The 10,537-nt window shown below is 32.7% G+C and overlaps 1 long non-coding RNA gene across 1 annotated transcript; it reads right to left on the bottom strand.

Moving 5' to 3' along the window:
• Nucleotides 1-7,332: 7,332 nt before the first annotated feature.
• On the bottom strand, nucleotides 7,333-9,140 carry LOC126750042 (uncharacterized). The gene is made up of 2 exons (XR_007665561.1): nucleotides 8,781-9,140; nucleotides 7,333-8,615 (listed from the first exon to the last, which is right to left on the bottom strand). It is a non-coding gene; the product is annotated as an uncharacterized LOC126750042 (long non-coding RNA).
• Nucleotides 9,141-10,537: the final 1,397 nt, after the last annotated feature.

The following is a 10,537-nucleotide window of genomic DNA, read 5'->3' as shown; positions in this document are numbered from 1 at the left end:
ACAACAAAGCGGCAACAATCTTATTTGAAGTTTGAAGTAAATTTTTCAGCTTTAGAAGTTCGGTTAAACCTTATTACCTTTTGTCTTATTGTGGAACATGTAGTGTCTAGATGTGGAACATGTGTGTTCCACTAACAGACAACTGTCCTTCCTTTGTTAAACAAACTTTTTTTAAATTAGTTTTTGGTTTATGATGTTTGTTCTACCATAAAAACTTATGTTTAGCCTTAATTTATTTTAGTGATAATCATATTTTGGTTGGTTCAATAATCAAGGTCAATACTTAGCAAAATCTATTTTATGTCTGATTGTGGAACACTCTCCCCTATATATTGAATGAAAAATTAAAAAGTCGATTTGACATCATTGTCTAAGAGATGGTGAACTCAAACAACCTCGCCTATGGTTTGCAGATAGGCTTATTCTAGGCATTCAATGTTCTAAGGTTATACCTCTAATATTCTGTCGCTAGAGCTTTGTTCGTTATCTAGCAGTACCGAGTATACTGGGTGACCGAAATCGCATCTCGTGCAGATGAGGTTGACTTTGATGTTTCGCTGGATTAGCGTTATCCCTTAGGGGTATAAGGGTATTACACCATAGGGGTCCACCGTACGCTCTATTACCGCAGCGGTAATGTAATTCTCGCAAAAAGTCCAGGTCGCTAAAAACTCCTTCTGATGCTAGCATTAATTACGCTGGTGTTTGCGTGATTTACTAAACATACACTTGAAGTTCAAGGTCAAGTCGTAAAGGAAAACCTTAAGAGAATTTTAATATGAAAGGATCCCTCAGTCCACCCAATAAGTACCGACTATTTTCCGTATCAAGCGCGGGACATAAATAGTCTAATAATCTAATATTAGATAATTCACTTTGTCACATTTTCTGTACTATATTTTTAACTTCACTCAGAAATTTTGTAATTCGAGTAATTTTGTTTATATTATTTAATTATTCTCTTGCTATTCTTTAATAAATGAATATAATCACGTAAAATTCTTATATTACTCCTGAAAATTGTGTAGTCGATTTTTTTATCGTATATTAAGTAAATTATTTCCGCGGTGCCTTCACAAATGTAGAAAACAGCAAAATCTGTACATGACCACCAACAGTTAGACATTCTATTTATAAGTTAATTTGCAAATCTTCTTAAGGGCTCCTCGATCTAAAATTGAAATTTTTTTACGAATAAAAGAAGTTTTTTTTGTTAATTTCAGCGAGGAGTTATTCAGGCCTTCCGTAATCGGATTAACTCAATTAATGTAATTTCAGTCCAACCTACGCGGCAACAAATTTTAGTCTCAATAAAAAAAAATTCCATTATTTATCCGATTATAGCCCCATTATTTTAGGTGTCAATATTAAAAAGAACGTTTCGGCTGATAACGCCCCGGCAAATACGCAAACTTGTACATTTAATTTATTAATCTCTTAATTAATTATATAAATATTGATAAATGATAAAATATTGATATAAAGCCAGTCGTGAAATTCCAGGTGTTTGATTAACGCCATTAATGAAATTGCTATTAGTCCAGGAGCTGTAGAAAAATATCATGAATGTGATTTTTGAGAGTGAGAGAAAATTGTTATTAATTTTTATTGATCTACCAAAATAAAATTTTTCTTCGAAGTCTATGAAAAAAATCTAATCCAGAACTTCTAATAGATTTACCTATAGGACTAACATAGATGAATATATCAGAAGAAATAAATAGGGTCAATGAGTATTAACTTTAACTTATTTTAAATATCTCAAAAACTATTGGCTCTGCCAGAGAATTAATAAATTACCATTTTTTATAGAACATAAACTGCAAGATTATTCCTTAAATATTTTTCCTTAGGATCAACATTAATTGAGATATTTGAATAACCGAGTTTCAATGAGCGTAAAGGACATTTAGGTCAAATATGAATTTAGTTATGCAATCTACACATAGTTCATTAGAAGATTACAATTGGTTTCTAATAACTAACAAGTATAATAAGTAAACGCTTGAAATTACAAATAAGACTTTTCCCCCCAGATAATTAATTAAGTGACAAAATCTGACAATAAGATATTCTATGATTATTAAATATAATTTTTTTAAACTTCCTTAGTCAAGTAGTAGGTTTGCGGCACTAAATATTTGGAAATTTGTCGCCTTTCTTCCTAAATTGGTATTTGTTTTTTTTTAATATAAACATTTTTCTTGTTGCTATGAAAAAGGTTGAAAAAGGTCCTATGTCTATTGCAATTTATTTAAAGGGTGCACCAACAAGATACTGCATTATTTTTCCTCTGGTCCGTTGCTCCTTGGGCCCTTACTTGACGAACATTGCTCACACTGTTGGCACCAACTTCATGACTGTTTAGCCAGTAAAACCGTTCTCTCACTTTTCCCAAGGTCTTACAAACTCCGAAATGTCCTCCGTCAACACCGCCATGGACAGCTTGAAGAACTTCTGGAATCCGTTTTCGAGAAAGGTATGTCAGATATGTCTTTTCTTTTTCATCTACGCTGTCCCAGACTCATTTTAATCATCCATCTTATATAACCAGCGAATTCCATTGAGAGCAATAAGGTTTCAGTTCTGGAGATTTGTTAGAAATAGCTTTCCATTCTGGTTTTGAAATTTCTCGAGACTTCTCTCTGGATGTTGTTTCCATTCCTTTTTAAAACAGTATTGATATCTGTCAATGCAGGGTTTTCTCGATAATGCATCGACGTTTTGGTAATATTCGCCTTTCCTATGGTATATTGTATTACTATTTTCGCATTTTTCTGATAGGATAACTCCAACTCTAACTTACATCTGTATTCAACATAAAAGTTTGTCCAGCAATCGGATATTTCAAAAAAGAATTTGGTTTTTTTTCAAGGTTAGCGATATTTCTTACAAATCTTCTTTAATGAACTCTTCAAAAAGAGACGCCAACAATGGATAAATGGAATTAAAAGAAATAACTTATCAGAAAGTTTCTTAGCCTATGGTTGAGTGTGCAGCAAACATTTCTTGTCTGGTGCACCTAAGTGGGCAGTTCTTTTTTTTAATCTGTAATGGGGCTGTTGGGCTCAGGGTTTCATAGAATGTTATTGGATATTATCAAAATTCGGTTCCCAATCCAACCCAGACCTAACTTAATGTTATTATGGTCCCCTAATTAATACATTCACTGATTTTGTACTTTTACTTTCAACATATAGGGTAAACTACCCAATGATTGGCACTTTAAGGTAGTGTTATTAATAAATGCGTTCCTAAAATTATAAATTTAATTTTAAGCCAATAATAGTAATTTTTATTAAACATCTAATAATTTAATACCTGTAATTTATTCATTTTGTTATTCGTTTTATATTCTTTGACCCAAATTTTATTTAATTCGTTCCAATTGAGAAAATTTCCAATTATTGGCACCCAGACGCCATTTATTGGCATCCTATATCTTCCAATTATTGGCACCAATTATTTTTAGTAAAATAGCAAGGTACCTAGGTATTACTCAATGGATATTCCCAACAAAAAGATCATTTTAGGTATAGTAACAATTATATTTCTTTTGTTTTGATTCAATAAGGCAAAAATGTTGATTTTTTTAGTCCATTTATATTATTTAAAACAAAAAATCCAACACTTTTTAATAAAATAAAACAGAAGTTCTTTTGATGAAGGAGGCTGCAGCAGCGGATGACTTAAGCTCTCTATCACGGCATGGACTAGTGGTTCAGTTTGCCGATGATACTACAATTCTGTGGCATAACAAAGATCAAAAAGTAGTCAGATCTCTCATAGTAGAGGACCTTCACAAAATTAAAGAGTGGTGCATCTGCAATCAGCTTGTATTCAATGTTGATAGGACTTTTGTTCTGGGCTTTAAGTGTAACGTAGAGGGTTTTTTGTTTGATGAGCAGAGCCCACTACATGGTAGGGATTATTGTCGATTTCTCGGCCTCTTCATTGATGAGAGTTTAAGGTTTGACAACCACGTTTTGGGCCTCGCTGCTAAACTTTCTTCTGGTTGTTTTGCAGTCAGGGTTGCCAGGCATGAGTTGGGGGGGGGTTGTTTGCTCGTTCAGTTTATTTCGCCTTAATAGACTCTCATATCCGTTATGGGTTGCCATTTTGGGGTTTGTGCTCCAAGGGACTCCTTAACATAATTTTTACTATTCAGAAAAAAGCATTAAGGTATCTGTGTGGTGTTGGTCTGAGAGTCTCTTGTAAACCTCTTTTTGTAGCTTAAAGAATTTTAACAGTTTTCTCACTCTTTATATTGGAAACTGCAACACTCATACATAAGTCCGTAAGTCCACCATCCTGCACCAGTCATAATACTCGTCAAGTGGGCAACTTATCTCTTCCAATCCCCACCTCCTCACTTACGAGAAACTCTCTTATATTTATTAGTCGTAAAATATTTAATCATGTTCCTTTTTCGATTAGGACTGATACAGACCTTAAAAAGTTTAGGAGAGAACTAAAGAAATTAACCTTACCAAAAGCTTACTACAGCATTGAAGAGTATTTTAACGATTCATTTTAATATTTAAAATTATTTGGTTTTTTCTTTGTTTATATAAAATATGCTTCTATGTACAATCAAAATCGATTCTGTATTCTGGTTTTGTCCTGTATAACCAAATAAATACTTGTATTATAAATTCTAGGATTAGGAAGCTTTTAGCATAAGTTTGTAAACTTAGCAAATAAAGTATTTTTTTTTTAAAGTAAAACAAAAATTATGAAAATACAACAAAAATGTTGAAACTTAGTCCAATACATAAAAAAAAATTCTAGTCATCCATGGGATTTTGTTTGCTTACCTATGCAGGTTTTACAAATAAAACTTTCTGTATAAATTTTATTTTTAGTTAAGCAACTAACATGATAGATAAGTTCTGGTGCAGTTCTTGCATCTTATTCCTATGTTAGTCCTATATATATTATTTGTGCAAATAAAACATATTCCGCGGGGAACAACAATGTTGTTTTCTGGTAAAAATGGAATTGACGAACGATCGGGACTTTCAGGGAAAAGATTTTTTATGTGAGAGAGATTGGTTTTTAAACTTATAGCAAAAGTTTCTGGTTCTGGAGATTTATGAAAATACTGTCCAGTTGAGTATGGCAAGTCATAACCATTATTATTAATTATGATACCAAAGCTTCTACTAGGAGTCGACCCAAAATTGGATTTAAAATTAGACTTTGCTTGAGCTGTGTCAGATTTGTTAAAAAAGTTGTCAGATTTTTTGCCTTTTTGTTTGTTCTTCGCGTTTTTTATAGGTTGCTTCTTTTGAGTTTTTCCTTTAAATTCTGTTTTTGTTTTTGCTGTTCTAATCTTTTTTGTTTATTCTCCTCTCTCGTCTTTTATTTTTCTTCTTTAACTTTTTCCTTTTCTTCCATTTGCTTTTTATAATTAGTTGATGTAAGCACAAATGATGATCTCTAAGTTTGTCTTTTACCTGTCCTTTCGGGAGTTTTTGGGAAAATGAAAAAAATCTTTAATGGATGAGTCTTTTTTGCAACTGTTATTAATTGTAATAATTTGTGTATTGCCAACCTTTTCCTCTATTTTCTTAGCGTCGCTCTGGATAATATACTCTGCACTGTTTGGATCGCTGACAACTAGATCCTCACTGTCTAATACACTGTTTTGATATTTTATTTCCTGGTGAAAATTTAAAATTGTTCTTTCCTTTAAAATTCTTTATTTTCTAATATGACAATTTTGTTTCTACCAACGTTGTCTCATTTAAGGGTTCGTCACAAAACACAATAGGTTTATTTTCTATATTATTTTTATCCAAAAATATTTCGTCATTGTTATGGACCAGGCTGTCATTTGGGTGTTCTATCTGTATATCTATCACATGGTTATCTTCATTAATTTCAGGTTCAAATTTAAAATACGCTTTCAGTTTTTATAGTAATAAAAAATGTTCACAGCTTTCTTCACATTCAGTAAATGAACCACCAGAATCATTAGGTTCTAATGATTTAGTGGCCCCAATAAGCTCAATAAACTTTTGATATGTTAGGAACTCATTATTATCATCAGTCTTATTTATGTCAGTCTTTTCATTATTGGAACTTGTCATTTTGTGATACTGCTTACCTAAACATTTGCTATAGTCGATTGAATCTGGATTCCAGGGATATAAGCCACAAGCTTTAAATCCGCTACGGGCAACTTCAGGTTTTAAAAAAAGTACAGCTTCTTTCAGGATTTTCGCAAAGTGATCCTTGCCAAACTTACAAAAAGGATTTTTTCGACAATCCAAAAGCGACTTCTTCCACATTGCCTTAAGTGGTCTAAAGTTGGAGACATTTGGTGGCTGTAATATTCTTGTCGAGTTTGGGTAAAGGGCTATTAGAACAATGCCAAGTTCGGTATAAAGCGTACTAAGCTGATAGTTAAGGTGAGTTGCATGTCCGTCTAAGAATAAAATAACTGGGAATTCTATGTTTTTGGTTTTTAAATATGAATGGAGTATATTTTTGATATAATCTATAAAAAGTTCGGTCTTCATCCAGCTGTTATCACTTAATCCAATGCCCCATGAGTCTGGAACACTATTAACGACTGCTTTTGATAAACGCTTATTGGGGTAGATTATTAAGGGTGGAGTGGTATCGCCTTGTGCCGAAAAGGTAAACATAACTGTTAGATTCTTCTTGGCCTCCCCTTGATCAACCTCGTACACATTACGGGAACCTTTTGGTGCTAGTACTTTTCCCATTTTGGGACAGAACTGAAAACAAGTTTCATCACCGTTATAGATCCTGCTTGGGTCACTTAAAACGGAAAAAAGGTCTTTTTCTTTAAGGTAAGTTTCTATTTCAGAAAACCAGCCTCGTATGTTTTGCTCAGACACATTTGCTGAAGCCGCAGTTACTCTTTCGGGTGTTCGTTCTGTCAGAATTGGATGCCTCTTTAAAAATAGATTATACCAATGGTCACCAGGAATATTATTTTTAAATGGGGTGGTTCTGTTATCTGCATCCAAGAAGTTCTTTACAGATGCCTGAACATCTACTTTTCTTCGTGGAAAACCTTTTCTATGGCTATCTAGAATCCATTGAACCAGTTTATTTTGTTCGTCTTTTGTTAGATATGTATTTCGTCCAAGTTCTGGTTTTGAAAATTTGGGGCCTAAACGGTATTGTAGCGTTTGCCTTGGTATGCCGTATTTTACAGCAACGGTTTTTTTTGCCACATCATCCCTTACTTCAGCCAATGCCTTCTGAAGCAGTTCTTCGGTGTACGATTTTGAATATTTTATGTGTTTCTTTACTTTTGGCATCTGCAAGTAAATCTGCAAAATAAAAAGCAAGTTACATTAAATAGAATATAATTTTGAAGATACTTAAAAATATACAGAGATTATAACATACTTCTGATAATAAATTTTAAATATGTGAATATTTAATTACCCCTTAGTGCAAAAGGATCATATTGATTTAAATTTGTCTTTTATTTACTTAAATATAAAATAGTACAATTTAAAAACGTATACCTACCTACCTAACTTATTTATTAAGCAAAAAGTCTTAAAAATACACTTAGGTAGGAATTATTTTTAACGGGTGCCAATATTAGGAACATTAAAATTACCGCCAAATCTATATTTTGGCACCCATGCCAATAATTAGATTTTGTCAAGTTATGGTTTCCAAATGTTGGCACCCTATAAACCGGTGTAAAATAATAGTTTTCATAGCTGAAAACATGGTAACAACAAACGTACAGGGTCTATAAAAGTGTATAACAATTTGTACAATATATATGAAGAGCCAAAATAGCTTACAGAGGATTTAAAAAAAGTAATTTCCTTACGAAAAAGCTAAAAACCTACCTTGTTTGGTAACAGCGTCACTTCTAACACACAAAACATCCGGCATATTAGTTTTATGATGCACGCGCAGTTGTCTAGTAGTAAGAGAAACGTTGCCAAATGTAAAAAGAAAAACGAGAATTTAGATATTTTGCATCGATTTCTTATTATTATAACTTTAATTTTGGAGTGCCAATCGATGGTCTGGTGCCAACATTTGGGTGGTTTACCCTAATTTAAAAATGTTAATTTTTGATAAATGCTAAAAAACATGTAATTGTTTGCTTTAATCTGTACACTAAATAATTGACCCAATTTTATATTGTAGGTAAGCCAGCTCAATCAGAAGATTATATGAATGTTGATTGGGCATCAACTTATTCTATGGGTTATGGAAATGTCAGTTCTGTACAAAATGGCCGCAAAATTCTGCTTAGCACAATATCATCACCATCACTTATCACACCTTCTAGGAAGTCTTCAAATGGTGAAATATTGCTCGAACCAGTTAAACTGTCTTCGGTTTTTCTTCTTTTTAGCTTCATCTCACTTATTTTAACTACAGGTACTTTTGATGGGCCAGGAACATTCGAGGTAGATAATTTATCTGTTTTCCACCATTTGTGTTAAACTCTCTAACTTATATAAGATGACGACAACATAGCTGCAGACTTCAGAATGACCCACCATCCAGATGCAATGTCCTGAATCAATTCCTCCAACTTCTTGAGTTATGACCCACACATCAAGAGCCCGCTCGTTCATTTTCTCTAAGTGTTTAATCTGAAAGTAAAATAATTTTTTATTATAAATAAAATCAAAATAAAAGAGTTTTTTTTTACTGTTTTAGATATTGCTTATTTAAAGATAAAGAGAAATAAAAATATATAGAAGCATTTTTATATTTTCCTTTCCAGCAACAATGTTAAAATCTCCAACTTTTCTTACAGAACAATTTGAAACCCATCCAGCTTCAGAATATTTAAAGCCAGATAAACTTTTGTAGGCCCTCATCTGGTCATTCAGAAGCTCTGGGTCAGCACAAGATAAGAAATAATACCAAAACGCCGTTACTTTTGGCAAATCTTCCAAGTTTGTTGTTTTCAATTATCAGTAAGGGTCAACACAGGCTACCACTCTTATTTTATCCTTATATCGCAAGGCAATATCTGGATCTCTAACTGCACCAAATATTCACTTTTTCGCAAACACGCCATAATTTGAAAGAAAACTACAAGAACGCAAGAGAACACAACTAAACACACTGGCAATAAAACAAACCCTTGAAGAAATGACCTTTGACGTTGAGGGGACGCCACTATTGACGTATTGACACTTTTGATAGAACCCTTTAATTTAGGTACGAAAATCCAAAATCGTTATCGTTTTTATATGTACCCCTTACGGGATACCAAAGTGTGCCTGCCTACAGGCCGTAATTTTTGTTATTGTTCAGCTCAGCTGTTTTTGGATTGCCTAATACACGTTAAGGTGATGATTTTTTATCTTGTCCGAGATTTTAAAGGTTAAGAAGCTGGAAAGCAGTTGTTTTTTTTATGACTAGCCTAAATCCAGTAAATTACTTAAACTTACTTACTTATAAACTTAGTAATTTGTAACCTGATTTCTATGTTTTTTAAATTTATAGCAAATGCAATGATGTTTTGTATAGAATTTAAATTATCCTGAATGAACAGATACAATAATTAGGGAAATTTTGAAAAAAATAAATAAAGTGATTGAATTGTTGCCAAATTTTCGCTAATTTTGATTTTCTCACAATCAATTTTGATTCAGTTCCCAGAAGACTACATTATTACATTTTCTATTAAAAGATTTATTTAGCGTAAACAAATTTGAAAATTAATTGATTATCTTCGAAAATAGTGCACTTTCAAACAATGTTTGGACTGAACTTGCTTGATAATGTTAAATGTTTACCCAGAGCAATCAATCTGCTCCTCTTTTATATAGAATAATGGTAAAAAAATTAATATTTTAGATCATTTTTGTGATCTGGCTTAGTCATCATAAAATTTACATTTTCATTTTCGATAGCTCAAGGGTGTCCTAGTTTTTGCTCGTCTTTACTCTTTCGCAATACCTGATATATGGCGAATCTGGGATTATTAATTTGGTCAACCGGTATGTACAGTAGGGGGCGGGCCGAAAATTTTTTTTTTTGAAAATGTATTTGGTATAATGTTAAAAGTTGAAGGACATGAAAGAATATTTACCTGTTTTTTTAAACTTAATTTCCTCTTATTTTTCACCGCGCCCCCCGGCCTTTAAAAGGGTCAAAATTTCAAGGTCATTTTTTTTTTGTATAGTAGTTAAAATTTAGGTATTGACGTATAAAGTATCCACAAAAAAAATTAAAGCGAAAAAATTATTTTTCACCACGCCCCATCCCTTAAGTATATAAAAGCAGCTCTTCGCTTGAGAATTTGATAAAGAAAATTTCTAGAAAAGTTTTATTACAGGTGGCTTTATTTGGTAAAGTATACCATATTTCACCAATTACTCAACCCAGAACTCACCACGAGGAGGTGGCTGCTTAACCGAGTTCCAAACCCAACCCCCCCTTCTATGCACCACCGTGCCCTTTGGTTCTTTAATAATCTAGAAAAGATGCAATTTACTTAGTTAACTTTAATTTTCTTTGATTTGTAATACTCTTCCTTATTTTACTCTCACGAGATGTG

This window comes from Anthonomus grandis, unplaced genomic scaffold (genome assembly GCF_022605725.1).
Source record: "Anthonomus grandis grandis unplaced genomic scaffold, icAntGran1.3 ctg00001175.1, whole genome shotgun sequence".
In the NCBI taxonomy this organism is placed as follows: domain Eukaryota; kingdom Metazoa; phylum Arthropoda; class Insecta; order Coleoptera; family Curculionidae; genus Anthonomus; species Anthonomus grandis.
Note: the sequence above shows the minus strand (reverse complement) of the source record. Positions and strands in the feature narration are given on the sequence as shown.